Genomic DNA, 7,277 nt, shown 5'->3' with positions numbered 1-7,277 from the left:
TCAAATTTAATTTTCGAAATCCTCTCTCTCATCTTCTTCTATCTATTTATTTATCTACTAACACTTCTTTTCATCTCAAGAATTTGAACCTATCTTCCCCCTTTTGTTTGGATTCTTAACTCTTTTCCTTCTTTTATTCCTTTTTTCTTCTACTAACATAAAGGGATCTCTATACTGTGACATAGAGGATTCCTCTTCCTTTTCTGTTCTCTTCTTTTTCATATGAGCAGGAACAAGGAAAAAGACATTCTTGTTGAAGCTGATCCTAAACCTGAAAGGACTCTGAAGAGGAAACTAAGAGAAGCTAAAATACAACAATCCAGAGACACCCTTACTGAAATTTTTGAACAAGAAAAGGATATGGCAGCCGAACCCAACAACAATAATGCAAGGAGGATGCTTGGTGACTACACTACACCCACTTCCAAGTTTGATGGAAGAAGCAACTCAATCCCTGCCATTGGAGCAAACAATTCTGAGCTGAAACCTCAACTAGTTGCTCTAATACAACAGAACAGCAAGTTCCATGGACTTCCATCAGAAGATCCCTATCAGTTTTTAACTGAGTTCTTGCAGATCTGTGAGACTGTTAAGACTAATGGAGTAGATCCTGAAGTCTACAGACTCATACTTTTCCCTTTTGCTGTAAGAGACAGAGCTAGAATATGGTTGAACTCACAACCTAAAGATAGCATGGACTCTTGGGATAAGTTGGTCATGGCCTTCTTGTCTAAGTTCTTTCCTCCTCAAAAGTTGAGTAAGCTTAGAGTGGATGTTCAGACCTTCAAACAAAAAGATGGTGAATCCCTCTATGAAGCTTGGGAAAGATACAAGCAGATGACCAAAAGATGTCCTTCTGACATGATTTCAGAGTGGACCATTTTGGATATATTCTATTATGGTCTATCTGAGTTCTCTAAGATGTCACTGGACCATTCTGCAGGTGGATCCTGATGACAAGTCATCATATGCCTATTTTTCAAGCTAATTTCACTTGTTTCACTAGTTTTTATGCACTTTCTTGCATTCTAAGTAAGTAATTTGGAATGGAAATGCATGGTTTCTTTAAATCAAACAACCACCATTTAATTGATGCTAAATCATAAGGTTTAAGCTAAATTTAATTGAATTTTAATGATTTATAAACCTTGTGAATTTGGTGATACTTTGATTGGTTGTTTTGATTATTTGTAGGTGAAGAAAAGAAGAAAATAAGAAAGTGTGGCTTAAGAGGCGTGGCTTAATGAAGAAGAAAGTGTGGCAAAGTAAATGAGGAAGCGTGGCGCATGGAAGGTGGAAGCACACTGCTCTCCAAGGGAGCACAACAATGAACCAAGCATGCAAGGCTTCACTCCCCTGCCCCCCTTGAGAGCATAGCACAAATTCAAGCCAAGAAACAAGAAGAGCAAAAATTCTGCTCTGCTCTCCTCAAGAGCAATTTCGGGCTCCTCATGGAAAAATTGAAGAAAAATTAGCTCCAAGTGCCACCCATGGGTTTCGAACCCAAGCTCAAGAGGGAAGGAAGTAGCGCTCAAATGAAAGGAAAACAAGCCAAAATTGGCTTGTTTTCAACCTCCAAGGTTCGAACACAGGGCCTCCAAGAAATTAAAAGTCTAGGCGCTACTTTGGTGCCAAGGAAACTAAGGAAATTTGCTCCAAAGAGCCATCCAGCAAGTTTCGAACATGGGACTCCCATTTGGAAGCCCCATTGCGCTGCCCATAAGGAAAGCAGAGCGCTACTCCTTGGCACGCACACGTGCATCATGGCACGGCCAGGGGGATTTGAGCGCACACATTGACTCGGCCAGCACGGGATTGGAGCGTGGAAGACCCACACAAGCCACTGCTCCGCTCTCCACAAGAGCAGGGCAATCTCCTGATGCCTCTCCAAGCCTTGGCGCAATAAGGATCTCCATCATAAGCTTCTGCTCCGCTCTCCACAAGAGCAGAGCAGCCTCTTGGGAGCAACTTGGGCTGAAATTCCATTAAAAATCCAACTTAATTCATTTCTTCACGAAATTAAAAGCCCATCTAAATTCTAAAATCCAAGAAAAGAAAGTGTATAAATAGAGGCTAGTTTGATTTAGTTAGGGGGGACCTTCACTTTATTTTTACCTCTAGACTCACTTTGAAATTTTCTTTTTCATTTTTGGGAGCTTTTACTTTTAAATTTAGATCTCAGAGAATTGGGAAGGGGAATTGATCTCTCTTCTTCCTTGTTCTTGCTTGAGCACTCTTTACTTTTTGCTTTGGATCTTGGGTGGAGATTTGAAGAACTTTTGTTTCGATCTCACCTTGAGATCTCTTGTTTACTTTTTCTGCATAATTGAATTTCTATTTCCCGTTTACTACTTCATCTCTTCTTTTCTTCTGCAATTCACTTTTCCATTCTCCTTTGCAAATGTTCTTGTTGGATCAAGGAAGGATTTGAGATCTAGACTTGATATCTAGTCTCTTCCACTCCTGAGATCTTCAACCTTCTTTTAATTTGCTGCAATTAAGCTACATCTACTTTCTATTTTTAATACCTCAGTCACTTTTACTTTTTTGTTCAAAATCCACTTTAATTCACTTCATCTTTTACTCTTCTGTTTAATGCAATTTACTTCTGCTTGTTTAAATTCTGCAATCCCAATCCCTCAATCCCCTTACCATTCAAGCAATTTATATTTCTTGCACTCTAAGTTACCGCAATTTACATTTTTTGCACTTTAAATTTCAGTCATTTAATTTCTTGTTCTTTAAGATTCAGCACCTTTACTTTCAGTTCTCTTTAATTTCTGTAATTCATCCCTCTCCCTTTACATTTCTTGCAATTTTTCTTCTGTCTGCTACAAATCACTCAACCAATACTTGATTCGCTTGACTAAATCAACCACTAAACTAAAATTGCTCAATCCTTCAATCCCTGTGGGATCGACCTCACTCATGTGAGTTATTATTACTTGATTCGACCCGGTACACTTGCCGGTGAGTTTTGTGCTGGATTGTTTTCCACACATCAAGTTTTTGGCGCCGTTACCGGGGATTGAAATAGATTGACAATGATTAAGTAGGGTGGTGATCTAGATCAAGCATTTTCTTCTTTTTTTTACTAACATACTAACTGTTTGAAGATTTGCCTCTATTAACACACTAACTATTTGAATTTTTGTCTCAACTAACTGCACTCAATTTTCAAAAAGTATCATTGTGTGTTCCTTGTATTGGTTTTCATGTCACAGGAAAGAAGAGAGGTTCCAAATTCTGAGGGTCAAGACGAACAGACTATCAGAAGGTTGAGAAGAGAAGTCAGAGGGAAGGCTATTATTGGAGAAGAAGTCTCTGCGGAGGAAGAATATCATGACATGAAGCCACAACTCATTACACTAATCAAGAACAATTGTTCCTATGGCGAAAATCCATTGGAGGATCCTAAACAGCACATATCCACTTTTCTGAAGACTTGTGGTGCTGTCAAACCCGATGGTATAGATCATGACACCTATAAGCTCTTGTTATTCCCCTTCTCACTAAGGGATGAAGCTGCACAATTGCTTGAAACCTTTCCCCAAGGAAGTATCACTAGTTGGGACGATTTGGTTACCAAGTTTCTAGCCAAATTCTCCTCATCCCAATAGTTCATCAAGCTGAAAGAGGGGGTACATCCATTCACACAAGGAGAAGAAGAACCACTCTCCAAGGCATGGGAAAGATACAAGAAAGAAAATGACAAAGTGGGTTTCCAAGCTTTCTATGAAGGATTAACCCCAGAAACAAGAAAAACGGTGGACTACTTCTCAGATGGCCTACTCAAAGCGACAACAACTGCCCAAGGAACTGCAAATTTCAATGACAAAGGAGTCAACAACCAACACTCATTTGAGAAACCACAGAATGCAATTTTAGAAAAAGAAGTGACGAATCTTGAAGGAGTGAATTCAGTCATGAACCTGAACAAACAAATGCACCATCAAGCCCAACAACACATAGAGCTGAGAGCTAGAAAAGTTGATTGCTTGCGTTTTGCTGCAGTGAATGCACAATTTCCACCATGGAGGCCCCATTCTTATCTGAGAATGGGGGAGTATCAACATCAAGAACAAAGAGGTTTTAACCAGGGCAAATCCATGACCACAAACAACCAACGTCACTCATCCAATAATGCCAATCAAAACCAACACTCATAAAATATGCACTCCCAGCCTCATAACAACTCACAAAATCACCAGAACACCTCTGCAACACCCACATCTTATCCGCACAATACCTATGCAATTCCTTCATAAGATTTCCCACATCAACCAGTTCATCTCATACATTTACAACTTTTTCAGAGAATCTCAGACATGGAAATGATGATAGAGAAACTCATGGATGCTCAAGCCCATGAGGACAAAAACCATATGGATGTACAAAAGAAGCTTGGAGAACACATACTGCTATTGGCCCAGCATTTTTCAAAAACAACCAAGAAGGAGGAAATCCCTCTCAACATCACTGAAGACAAACCAAATAACAACGAAAATGCTGCAAAAAGGAAGAATGGAAAAAGATCACAGAGGAAAGTAAGAAAACCTTGGACAAAGAAAGTACCAGCCAAGAAAAACACAACAAGGAAGTCTTACAAGGAGAGACAGAGGATAGAATTAAAGAAGATCAGAAAATCCCTACTGAGAAATTTTCACTAGGGGATAAAGTACTGCTAGACATTCAAACCATGAAGGTGCCCCCACAGCTGTCTGATCACTATATTGTGACTAAGATCCTTCCACGGGAACTCATAGTGGTCATCAAAGAGGAAACTGGAAGGAAGTTCACGGTAAAGAAAGACAAGCTAAGGCACTGTGATCTTCAATTTCCATGATCAACAGAATGAAGGATGTCAAGCTAGTGACCATAAAAGAGCGCTTGTTGGGAGGCAACCCAACCTGAGGTAGTTTTCTTTTCATAGCTTTTTCAATAAAAATGCTGAATAATTGGTATGCATTGCAAGGAGCTAAGTTTGGTGTTGCACACCAAAACAATTTAAGGGAGAATGAAGGATTATAAATTTGGTGTTCCACCAAAATCTCACTTAAAAGCACATTCTCACTTCCTGCACAATGCTAGCTCCAAGAAATCAGACAAATTATTCAACTATTTAACAGCTTTCTAGCTTTAATTCCATAACCTCTAGCAAAGACACAAGGATTTAACATATGGTTAACTTGTTGCATCAGAGGCAGTGGCAAGCAATTAAGTTTGGTGTTCCCACACCAAAATAAATCCAAAAGACACACTCAATTTATGCATACTAACTATTCACTTAAGCGCTTGAAAAGCAAGCAACTTTTGAGAATTATGCAGGAAATTAGCCAACAATTGAAGACAATTTGCATTGTGACTCAAAAGGGATACAACAAGAGGAAGAATGAAAAGCTGCAACCCAAAAGGTTATATCTACACTTAATCCTTGTTGTTGTGAAATGTTTTAATTTAGGAATTCTTGTATGTCTTGCTAAAGTGTTCATCTAGTTGCAAGTGAAGTTATTTGATTAAGTATGCTGATCTGCATAATGTTTGTTATCCATCACTTAGCTTTGAATTTTGTTTTGTTTCCCCTATTGTTTGAATAAAAGAGAGATGTTTGACTTAGAAAAGTAATTGTTCAATGTTGCAAAAGTTAGAATGAAAATTAGTGGTGGAATGTATTTGATTCAATTGTTAGCTCACAGAATAATTACTGCATAATGACATGTTACTTGAAGCTTAAGCTAGTTTGCTGCTATGATCCTTAAATGACTGAAAGTCCCTTGAAAATAAATCAAAACAAAAAGAAAAAGAAGAAGAGAAGTGAAAAGTTGGCAAAGAAACAAATAATAAGGCTAGACACCAATAGCTTGGACCCTAGGACACATGCCTGTGGTGTTTTTGTACTAGGATAAGCTTGGACAAGTAAGTTCTAAGGAGTTTTTCAAAACTTGGCCACTTAGATCAACTGATTTGGGATTGCCAACTGAAAGTCCACAATAAAGAGCAACCTAGCTACAAAACATTTAGTTATCCAAAGAGATGTTGGGCATCAATGATCCTAGGAAGAAAAAGGTGAGCCATGTGTCTGTTGGTGCACGAAATTGTGATCAATACTTTTCACAAATCAAATAATCCCCGGTAATGAATCCAAAAACTTGGTGTTCAATACCATGGCATAAACACAACTTCGCATAACTAACCAGCAAGTGTACTGGGTCGTCCAAGTAATAAACCTTACGCGAGTAAGGGTCGATCCCACAGAGATTGTTGGTATGAAGCAAGCTATGGTCACCTTGTAAATCTTAGTCAGGCAAACTCAAATGGATATGGGTGATATACGAATAAAACATAAAGCTAAAGATAGAGATACTTATGTAATTCATTGGTGGGAATTTCAGATAAGCGTATGGAGATGCTGTGTTCCTTCCGTCTCTCTGCTTTCCTACTGTCTTCATCCAATCCTTCTTACTCCTTTCCATGGCAAGCTTATGCAAGGGTTTCACCGTTGTCAGTGGCTACCTCCCATCCTCTCAGTGGAAATGTTCAACGCACCCTGTCACGGCACGGCTATCCATCTGTCGGTTCTCAATCAGGCCGGAATAGAATCTAGTGATTCTTTTGCGTCTGTCACTAACGCCCCGCCCTCAGGAGTTTGAAGCTCGTCACAGTCATTCAATCATTGAATCCTACTCAGAATACCACAGACAAGGTTAGACCTTCCGGATTCTCTTGAATGCCGCCATCAGTTCTAGCCTATACCACGAAGACTCTGATCTCACGGAATGGCTGGCTCGGTTGTCAGGCGAGCGCTCGGTTGTCAGGCGATCAACCATGCATCGTGTATCAGGAATCCAAGAGATATTCACCTAATCTAAGGTAGAACGGAGGTGGTTGTCAGGCACACGTTCATAGGTGAGAATGATGATGAGTGTTACGGATCATCACATTCATCAAGTTGAAGAACAAGTGATATCTTAGAACAAGAACAAGCGGAATTGAATAGAGGAACAATAGTAATTGCATTAATACTCGAGGTACAGCAGAGCTCCACACCTTAATCTATGGTGTGTAGAAACTCCACCGTTGAAAATACATAAGAACAAGGTCTAGGCATGGCCGAATGGCCAGCCTCCCAATGATCTAAGATAGCATAAGAACAAAGGTAGCTACCTCGATATCAATACAATAGTAAAAGGTCCTACTTATAGAGAACTAGTAGCCTAGGGTTTACAGAGATGAGTAAATGACGTAAAAAATCCACTTCCGGGCCCACTTGGTGTGTG

General features: G+C 39.5%; 1 non-coding gene across 1 annotated transcript; it reads right to left on the bottom strand.

Annotated features, from left to right (window-relative positions):
* Window positions 1-759: 759 nt before the first annotated feature.
* On the bottom strand, window positions 760-868 carry LOC112793920 (small nucleolar RNA R71). The gene has a single exon (XR_003198607.1). It is a non-coding gene; the product is annotated as a small nucleolar RNA R71 (small nucleolar RNA).
* Window positions 869-7,277: the final 6,409 nt, after the last annotated feature.

The sequence above is a fragment of the Arachis hypogaea genome, chromosome 3 (genome assembly GCF_003086295.3).
Source record: "Arachis hypogaea cultivar Tifrunner chromosome 3, arahy.Tifrunner.gnm2.J5K5, whole genome shotgun sequence".
In the NCBI taxonomy this organism is placed as follows: domain Eukaryota; kingdom Viridiplantae; phylum Streptophyta; class Magnoliopsida; order Fabales; family Fabaceae; genus Arachis; species Arachis hypogaea.
This window is presented reverse-complemented; position numbering and strand designations above follow the sequence as displayed.